The sequence below is a fragment of the Tupaia chinensis genome, unplaced genomic scaffold, assembly GCF_000334495.1.
Source record: "Tupaia chinensis unplaced genomic scaffold, TupChi_1.0 Scaffold000049_1, whole genome shotgun sequence".
Lineage (NCBI taxonomy): Eukaryota > Metazoa > Chordata > Mammalia > Scandentia > Tupaiidae > Tupaia > Tupaia belangeri.
The window spans coordinates 2,088,048-2,098,046 of record NW_006159507.1 but is presented as its reverse complement, the minus strand read 5'-3'; the positions used below and the strand labels follow the sequence as shown (position 1 = coordinate 2,098,046).

The 9,999-nt window shown below is 44.6% G+C and overlaps 1 non-coding gene across 1 annotated transcript; it reads right to left on the bottom strand.

Moving 5' to 3' along the window:
* Positions 1 to 368: 368 nt before the first annotated feature.
* Positions 369 to 474, bottom strand: LOC114009427 (U6 spliceosomal RNA). The gene has a single exon (XR_003550840.1). It is a non-coding gene; the product is annotated as a U6 spliceosomal RNA (small nuclear RNA).
* Between the last annotated feature and the right edge of the window lie 9,525 nt (positions 475 to 9,999).

Sequence of the window (9,999 nt, the reverse complement as noted above, 5' to 3'; positions counted from 1 at the left end):
ACATTGAAATGAGAGCCACATTTTCCATAGAAAAGCAAAAGATATCAAAGGCACTTGAAGACTGCTAGCCTCGAAAGCTTAAACACTTAACAAAACAAGGTCTTCTCTTAACACACTGTGGGTATGAAACCCTTCCTCCAATCTAGATGGCCTGTCTTCAGGAAACACCAACTAAAGGCTTAGAAAGGCGTTTTGAGTTAGGTAGAATGTTTTTTTTTTTTTTAGAAAGATCTCTGCGGTACAACAATGGAACAGTGAAGTACTGGCTTTTGTAAATATACACTTGTTGAGGAGACTCAGTACCTGATTTCTCTGTGGGAATCCTGCACTTTGTTAGGTAGAAAGTTTTTTTTTTTTTTTTTAATTTCAAAACTATGGAACACTTCAAGAATGTGCGTGTCATCCCTGCGCAGGGACCATGCTCATCTTTTCTTAGCGTTCCGGTTTTAGTGTACGTGCTGCCGAAGCGGGCACAGTTCCATGGAATGGTGATGTACGTCTGTCATCCATGACACACCGCATCTTTCACTTGGTCTAGTTAGAATGATCACAGTAAGCTTCCTTTCTGTAGCTAAGTGATGTTCACATGTTAAAGCTATTAGAGGCCCACCAAGTCCACAGAAACAGAAGTGCCAAGCTACTCTGCAAGGGAATGTGGGAACAGTGCAACGACTGGTCAAAACTTGTAAACTGTATTCTGGAACATTAAACACAAATTCTTCCCACAGATTACTTCATTGCAAAGAATTGAATACGCTTACAATGGAGAGATCAGACAGGCACCTTTAAAACCAAAGGATTAAGGGGAACCAGCAGTTAGCGTAATGGCTATGTCGCTGGACTCCCACGTAGTCGACCGCGGTTCGCGTCCCGGACCCGGTGGCTTAAAACTCACGCCGGGCACGTGTGCGTGCATGCCCAAGATCCTGAGAGGAGAATGGAGGAGAAGGGATTGCGGCGTGGCCATCCCCCCTGGGGGGTGATTTCTCGCTTTCTGTCTCTATGTCTCTCTCTGTCTGTCTGGCGAGCGCACGCGCCCTACAGTGAAAATCTCTCCAAAAAAAAAAAAAAAGGATTAAACCAGGTATCATTAACATTGGAGCAAGTTAATATTATCTTCAAAGTATTTTTGCCAAACACTTAAAAAAAAAAAAAAAGCTTATTATTTTTAAATTTGTTATACGGCACGTGTGCTCACCAGAAAGAGAAAGAGAAGGAAAGTGAGAAAACAAGCCGCCAGGTCTGGGGCTCGAGCCATGGTCAGCTATGAGGGAGTTCAGCACTTTGATTACATCACCTGCTGGCCCTGCCATTTTAATCTAGCTCTAGTCAGACTTTTTAAATGGTCTTCTGGTCTATAGAAGTGCACGGGGTTAAGGAACACATCAAAGTGGGCATGTGCCTGGGATGCTGACAGGATGGAGAGCTAGAGGGGCATGACCAAGGACCGCAGGGGGCATCTCTCTCTCTCTCTCTCTCTCTCTGCTTTAACTTTTTTAATGCCAGAGAGGGAGAGGCATTCAATGGCTCTTCTGTGTACCACCCCCGTCAATAGTCATTATCTGGTTTCTGAAAAAGAATTGCCTTTACTCTTTACCTGTAATTTCACAGGAGAGCTAAATTACAAATAAAATCCTCCTGTTGTTCCCTTGCTGAGTCTGAGTGACTTTCCACCTCTGCCAGGGTCAAATCCAAGTTCCTCGTGTTTGGCATGACTTAGCAGGGTCATAAAACCCGGCCCCTGCCTCTGCAGTTTCAGCTCCTGCCACTCCTGACTGACTCCAGCTGTAAAGGACTAGCAGCCGTTCTCTGGAACCAGCCAAGATCTGACAATGACACACAGCCTGAGACTTCAAAAGGGCAGAATTCTAGGGGGAGGAAATCACCTATCATCGTAAAACAAAAGCTTGAGCTCCGGTGGAAGGGGGAGGGAAGGTGACAGAAGAAAAGAGGCGGAGACTCTGCCAGACCGCCCGCAGCGCTGCCCCCTCCTTCTCATCCAGGGTTCCTATGGGGGCTACCCTATGGCTCTCTAGTCACATACCTGCAGCCTTACCAAAAAAATAATAATAATGAAACTAATTCCTGACATTGCTGCTACTCAGACAAAAATAAATCCTCAAGCCTATACATTCCACCACCAAAACAAAACAAAACAAAACAAAACAAAATATCACACTGACGAGGTTGAGTTAAAATTAAGTAAGCCTGGGGCCCGCAGGTGGTGTGGTGGTTAAGGGCGCTGGACTCCCACATGGCCAACCATGGTTCAAGTCCCAGACCTGATGGCTTGCTTTCTCGCTTTCTCTCTCTCTCTTTCCCCACCTCTCTGGTCAAATTAAAATAAAAATAAAGTTAAATAAAATAATTACATTTTTTTTTAATTCCGTAAATCCAAAGGCCTTGTATGTAACACTGATCTTACGCTGCCAACCCTATAGTCTGAAATGCAACAAAAATTAATTACAGCTCTCTGTAATAGATTTAGCGCTTTATTTTTAAATATTAACAAGACGCCAGAGGGAGTTTCTAAAGGGATAAGAATCCTAAAGGTGCCTCCTCGTTTACTCAGAGGCCAATTAACAGTTCCCACCTCACCCGACAGCCCTCTGGGTGCTCCAAGTCCCTGCGTATTGAGAGCAGGCGCCTCTCCCCAGAGGCAGAGCGGATCACCTCACCGCGCCAGGGCTGCAGAGTGCAGGGGCCAAAGCCTCAGGTGTCACAACTGCCTGAGCACACGACAATCTTCATATTTTGTTTTTTGACTGCCTGGAGAACCAACATTTGATGTGGTGGTCTGATTTTTAGTCCCTACTCACCTTGGTTTTCTCTCCTTACAGTTATTTTTAAGATCAGCAAATGCCTAACATGCAAACTGTCAGTAGCCATCTGTGCTTTTCACAATTAGATCGCTGTTTAAAAAAACGGAGCAAAATTAGGGCCAGCAGGTGGTGTGGTGGTGAAGGCACTGGACTCCCACATGGCCAACCAGTTTGAGCCCCGGGTGGGCAGCTTGAAAATCACACTGAGGGGGCCAGTCGGTGGTGTGGTGGTGAAGGCAGTGGACTCCCACATGGCTGACCATGGTTCGAGTTTTGGATCCGGTGAGCTTCTCACTTTCTCTCTCTCTTGGTCTCTCTCTGGTCAAATTAAAAGTTAGTAATAATAAAATTAAAATAAATAACTTTTTTTTAAAAAGGAAAAGAAAATCACATTGGATATGTGCGTGTGTGTGTGCCCAAAATCCCAGAAGGAGAAGGGGTTGCGGAATGGCTATCCTCCCAGGGGGTGATTTTTCACTTTCTCTCTCTCTGTCTCTGTCAAGCATTCATGCCCTACGGCAAAATCCTTCAAAAACAAAAAGCAAAATTTTCAGCTCTGAGACTTTACTTAACAATCTGACAAGCCATTAAGGGGTAAGTGACAGGTTAGCAGGTGGTGTGGTGGTTAAAGGCACTGGATTCCCACACGACCTACAGCAGTTCTAGACCCAGACCTTGTTACCTGCTTTTCCCCTTTCCCTTTCTCTCTCATGAAATTTAAAAATAACAGGGACCAGCAGTGGGCATAATGCTATGTCGCTGGACTCTGATGTAGTCGACCATGGTTCGAGTCCCGGACCCGGTGGCTTAAACTCATGCTGGGCATATGTGCGTGCATGACCAAGATCCTGAGAGGCGAATGGAGGAGAAGGGATTGCGGCGTGGCCATCCCCCCTGGGGGGTGATTTCTCACTTTCTATCTCTCTCTCTCTCTTTCTGGCAAGTGCATGTGCCCTATAGCAAAAACCTCTCAAAAAAAAAAAGTTTGAGGCCCTTTCCTGAGTTTACTCCCCACTGTTCTAAGAATGCACATGCCTCCCTGTGTTGCCACAGACAGGCAGCTGGATTCACCCACTGGTGTGGGCACTGCCTCAGAAGGGCAGGCTCAAAAACAGCTAGCCAAGATATCTTGAGAAAAGCCTACCACTGCGTGCTGGGTAAAATACATAATCACTAGGCCCTGGAAGCCACCCAGGAGCTCCTACGGCTTCAAGAGGACAAGATGAGACAGGCAAGGACACACTGTTCACAAACTTCCTCCTTGAACCAATCTTAAATCTGAAAATCTGAGAAAGAAGAGCAAGACTTTTTTGATTTTTATGAAGTGGGTATTATTATTCCTGTTTTATAGAAAAGCTAAGAATCAGTCATTGCTTTGGTCTGGCTTAAAAGCTTCCTAGTAAGCCTGTTCCCAAGGCCTTGGCGAGCCTCGGTCTCCAGAGCTACTCACTGTGAGACAGTCACTGCTGCTACTGATGGTAACAGGCAAATAAGGTCCTCGAGGATCCCAGAGCCCTAAAGCAAAGTCCTTTCTAATCTCCCAGACCTATTCATTGAATCATTCTTTGCCCACTAAACAATTCTATTAAGAAGGGAGGCAACCCCAAAGAAGAACAATGGATACCTTAATCTTCATTTTCAATGCTCACTGCAGTCATTTTCAAAACTGCAAGGATGATTCAATGGAGTGCGAGAAATGATGGGAACTGACATGAAAGGTCTATTGGAAAAGTAACTGAGGTTGTGTCTTAAAAATAACCTCTTCCCGGGAACCAGCAGTTAGCGTAATGGCTATGTCGCTGGACTCCCATGTAGTCGACCACGGTTCGCGTCCCGGACCAAGTGGCTTAGAACTCACGCTGGGCGCGTGTGCGTGCTTGCCCAAGATCCTGAGAGGAGAATGGAGGAGAAGGGATTGCGGTGTGGCCATCCCCCCTGGGGGGTGATTTCTCCCTTTCTGTCTGTCTGTCTCTCTCTGTCTGTCTGGCGAGCGCACGCGCCCTATAGCGAAAACCTCTCAAATAAATAAATAGCCTCTTCCCTAATTTCTTTTCCACAAAAATCTTTTTAGTTTTTTCTGCAATTGTCATCCCTGAAGTGAATCTAAAAGTTAAGTTTCATTCTCTCCTTGGTTATTCTCTGCCACAGGGCAAGAACCTGCTCCACCTTGCCGACAAGGCTGACGGTGGTTAAACAAGCAACGGCTCGTCCACGTGTCCATTGGCTTTACTCCTGAACCCCAAAGGCCAGCCAGGTTTTCTCTCCACACCTGTCACTGCCATAAATACTGCTGTTATCGGGAAAAGAATAGTTACTTAGGAGATATCAAAAACAACTCATTTTTTCTTTTGAAGTAACAGGGAAATATTATAGGAATCACCCCCCCCCAACTAAGCTGTTTGACCAATGAGCAATCTGTGAAATCGCACTCTCCGAAATACCTCTTGCTAAATACATTTATCCCATTTCCAGAAGAAGAAAGCTATTCTGACTTATAAGCTGCCATTTTTTCAGGTTCTCTATTTCAAATGAGACAAGTTTATCCTCTGATCAAAAGCGGGCCAGCCCACGGTATGGCGGTTAAGACAGCTGGATCCAACATGCCCGAGCCCACAGTTCAGGTGGCTCGAAAAACACCCTGGGAGCACATGCCTGCATGCCCCAAATCCCGAGAGAATAGAGAAGGGACTGCGGTGTGGCCATTGCCTATGGAGGGTGAATTCTTTCCCTCCCTTCCACTCCCCGTCTCCCTGGTGAGCACATGTGCCCTATAGCAAATTTTAAAAGAAAGAAAGAGGACTCATTGCTAAGAGGTTATTCCGAGAAGTTTTTTAAAATAGTAACAATAATACGTGCTGTCATATAGATGAACATTAAAAACATACCAAATAAAATAAGCCAGACACAAAAACATACTGCTGTAATTGCACTTGTACGAGGTACCTAGGGTGGGAAATTCACAGAATACGGAATGGCGATTATGAGGGGCGGGGGGAAGAGGGCCTGCAGAACTACTGTGTAATGGGCACAGAGTGTCTGTGTGGGACGGTGAAATCAAATTCTGGAAACGGGCAGCAATGAAGGCTGCATGATACTGCGAGTGGACTTACTGAATTACACACTTTTTTAAAGAATTATTTTATTTAACTTTATATATTTATTTTTGATTTGACCAGAGAGGGACGGAGGGTGGGAGAGGGGTGAAGTGAGAAAGCAAGTCGCCAGGTGCAAGACTCGAACCACGGTTGGCCGTATGGGAGTCCAGTGCCCTTAATCACCTCCGCACCTGCTGCCCCCAGGGTTACGCACATTTTGAAATGTTAAAATGCTAAACATTATGTTTATACATTTTACTATACTTTTAAAAAACAGTTCTTAAAAACTAGAATTTAAGGGGAACCAGCAGTTAGCGTAATGGCTGTGTCGCTGGACTCCCACGTAGTCGACCGCAGTTCGCGTCCCAGACCCGGAGGCTTAAAACTCACGCCGGGCGCATGGTGCGTGCGTGCCCAAGATCCCGAGAGGAGAATGGAGGAGAAGGGATTGCGGCGTGGCCATCCCCCCTGGGGGGTGATTTCTCGCTTGCTGTCTCTATGTCTCTCTCTGTCTGTCTGGCGAGCACACGCGCCCTATAGTGAAAAAAAAAAAAAACTAGAATTTAGGGACCAGCAGGTGGCGTGGTGGTTAAGTTGCTGGACACTCCCACATGGCCGACCGCGGTTCAAGTCTCGGACCTGGTGGCTTCCTTTCTCACTTTCCCGCTCTCTCTCTCTGTGTCTTTCTCTGGTCAAATTTAAAAAAATAAAAATGAAAGGAATAAATATAATAAAAATAAATGATTCTCTAAAAAAAAAAAAAACTAGAATTGAAGGAGAAAGGCGGTTAAAAAAATAATAAATAATAAATCGAACCCAAGGGATATTTAGGCTCAGAACTTAAAATCCATTTAAGAGTCAAATGTAGGGAACACCAGGCCAAGGCGCTGGACTCCCACATGGGCAATTGCAGTTCAAGACCTGGACCTGGCAACTAGAAACTCACACCAGGCACATGTACATATGTGTCCAAAATCCCAGGAGAATGGAGAAGAAGAGATTGCAGCATGGCCGTTACCCCTGGGGGGTGAATTTTTACTCTCCCCCTCACAGTCTCTTAATGTCTCTCTCTGGGTACACGCAGGCAAAATCCTTTAAAAAAGAAAGAAAGAAAATCACACCAGGTGTGTGTGTGTTGATGTCCAAAATCCCGAGAGGAGACGGGAGGAGAAGGGAATGCAGTGTGGCCATCCCTAATGAGGGGTGATGCCTCACTTTCCCTGTCTCTCCAGTAAATGTATGCACCCTTTTTATTTTATTTTTTTAAAGTTGGGACCACCAGATAGTGTAATGGTTATGTGGTAGTCACTGGACTCCCATGTCAATCGTAGTTTGAGTCCTGGACCCGGCAGCATAAAGCTCACACCGGGTGCATGTGCATGTGTGCCCAAAGTCCAGAGAGGAGAATGGAGGGGAAGGGACTGTGGCGGCTATTCCCACTGGGGGTGATTTCTCATTTTGTTTCTCTGTCTCTACAGTGAGTGCATGTGTCCTTTAACAAAAATCTCTCTCAGACAAAAAAGTCAAATACGTCACATGTCCATAATCAGAATCAACATTCCCAAAGTGACAAAACAGTTCAGACAAAATCACAGTCACCCTCATTTAATGCTGGCAGGCTGCGGCTCAGACCTTGGACTCCTATCCACACTCACTCCTTTAATGACCTCAGCAGGGCACATGATTTTAATTCCACACGTAGGCTGAACACACCCAAATGTAAGTCAAGACCTGATTTCCATCCTGAACACCAGGCTGGTATACCAATGGTCTTCTCACCACATGCAGGCAAGAGAGACTGAGGGAAAGTGACAAAGAACCCTCCCCGTGGTAATCCCTTCTCCTCCGGTCTCCTTTCAGGATCTGGGGCATGCATGCAACACATTCAGCGTCATTTTTCAAGAGGCCAGGTTCAGGACTCGAACTGAGCAGTTGGCCATGTGGGATCCAGTACCTTAACCTCGACACCAGCTCTTGGCCCCTGAATTTTATTTTTAACTTTTTAAAAAGATTATTTATTTAACTTTATTCATTCATTCATTCATTTTTAAAATTTTACCAGAGAGACACACACAGACAGAGAGACATAAGGTGATAAAACAAGCCACCAGGTCCAGGACTTGAACCGTGGTCAGCCATGTAGGACCATCCAGCGCCTTAACCACCACGCCACCTTCTGGTCCCTTACTTTTTTTATTCTGAATTTTATTTTCAGAAGTCAACCTCTTAATTTATAATCTTATTATTCTACTTCAATATCCCACAACTTTTCGTCAGAGGGCACATGCACTCACGAGAGAAAGAGAGAGAGGGAGATAAATCGGCCCCAATGGGTGTGGTCACTCTGCAATCCCTTCTCCATTACTCTACCCGGTTGTGATTTTGGACTCACACATACTCAGGATGTTTTTCAAGCTGCTGGGAATAGGATTAGGCTGGCCATGTAGAATCCAGTTCCCTTAACCACTAGGCTACTACAGGGCCAGTAAAACACTTTAAAATAAAGACTGGAACATAAAAAGCACTAAATTTATTTATTTGCTATTTTTATTCACATAAAAACTCAGACTTCCAGCTTTTCTTGAAATACCGGAAGATCTAGGAATAGTGGCCATACAATTCTATGACTCAGCCATCAGGAACTGAGGTCCTGGGAGTTGTCTCACTTTACCAGAGCACAATTCTTCTAGATGACTCCAGTCCTCACCAGGGCCTGCCTAGTCTTTACAGACCAGCCTTTGCGTTTATGCCCTCTGATCTCAATGAGAAGGGAAAATACTTTATAAATACAATCAGAATTTCACTATTCATTATTTATTTATTCAACATTTGCATGTCTGCTATATTAAGCAATAGGAGTCCGAGAACATAAAAATGGAAATACAGCCTCTCAAATAAGATCACACCTGTGGGGGTCAGCAGGTGGTGGCGTGGTAGTTAAGGGCGCTGGACTCCCACATGGTTGACCGCGGTTTAAGTCCCAGACCTGGCAGCTTGCTTTCTCACTTTCCCTCTTTCTCTCTCTGTTCTCCTCTGATCAAATTTAAATAAATAAATAATAATTTTTTTAAAAAAATCACACCTGGAACTGAGTGCTGGCTGAGTGTTACACTGTGTAACCTTGTCAAGTCACTCGCTCATTGTACCTAAATCAGGAATTCCTGATCCTCATTTATAAAAAGTAAGAAAGTAAAAGTACCTACCTCTCTAGGTTAGGAAGAAAACACGGGCAGAGCTCTAAGAACTGGGCCTTGTATGTGTTGAGTGCTCATATATTAGCTCAGAATTTAATTAAAAATATGAGGGCCAGGGGCCAGCAGGTGGCATGGTGGTTAAAGGCACTGGATTCCCACATGGCTGACTGCAGTTCTAGTCCTGGACCTGGCAGATTGTTTTCTCTCACTCTGTCTCTCTCTGGTCAAATTAAAAAATAGTAATAACTGAATTAAATGAATAAATAAATAATTCTTTTAAAGAGGATATAGGAGGGCCAGCAGCCGTGGCACAGCGGAACGACGGCCAACTGTGACATTAAGATTTCTGTGTCTCAATAAACAAACATTTTTTTTAATGCCACACAATGTTATTAGTGCTATAACAAAACAAATTCAAGGTGTAGGGAGGCAGGGGGTAGGGAGGCGGCTTCAAAAACTTCATGGAGAATGTGTGGAATGACAAAACTATGCATAGATTTCAAAATGTTCTCGCACCAAAATAAGCTTGTGCTTTAATTCATTTCCTGTGAACCTTTCTTTCCTCTGAACCTTTCTGAAGTCTGCTTATAGCTATACTGTCAAATGATACACTGAAGGGCCCCTTATTCCTTGCTGGAATCGCTGCATCCCAAGTCCCCAGGGAACAGAGGTGACATGGGTAGGACTAAAGCCTGTGAGAGTCAGAAATAACAAATGTTAAGACGATAACTTAATGACTAGAATCAAGGAGGCCTTCAGTAAGTCACAGTTATTCTTATAAACCTCTATTTTCAAATAATTTTGGATTCACTGAAAAACTGTGGCTGTGTAGAGTTCCCACGCCGTTATTCTTTTCATCCATATTATCATTCTGATTGAGAAAAGGTT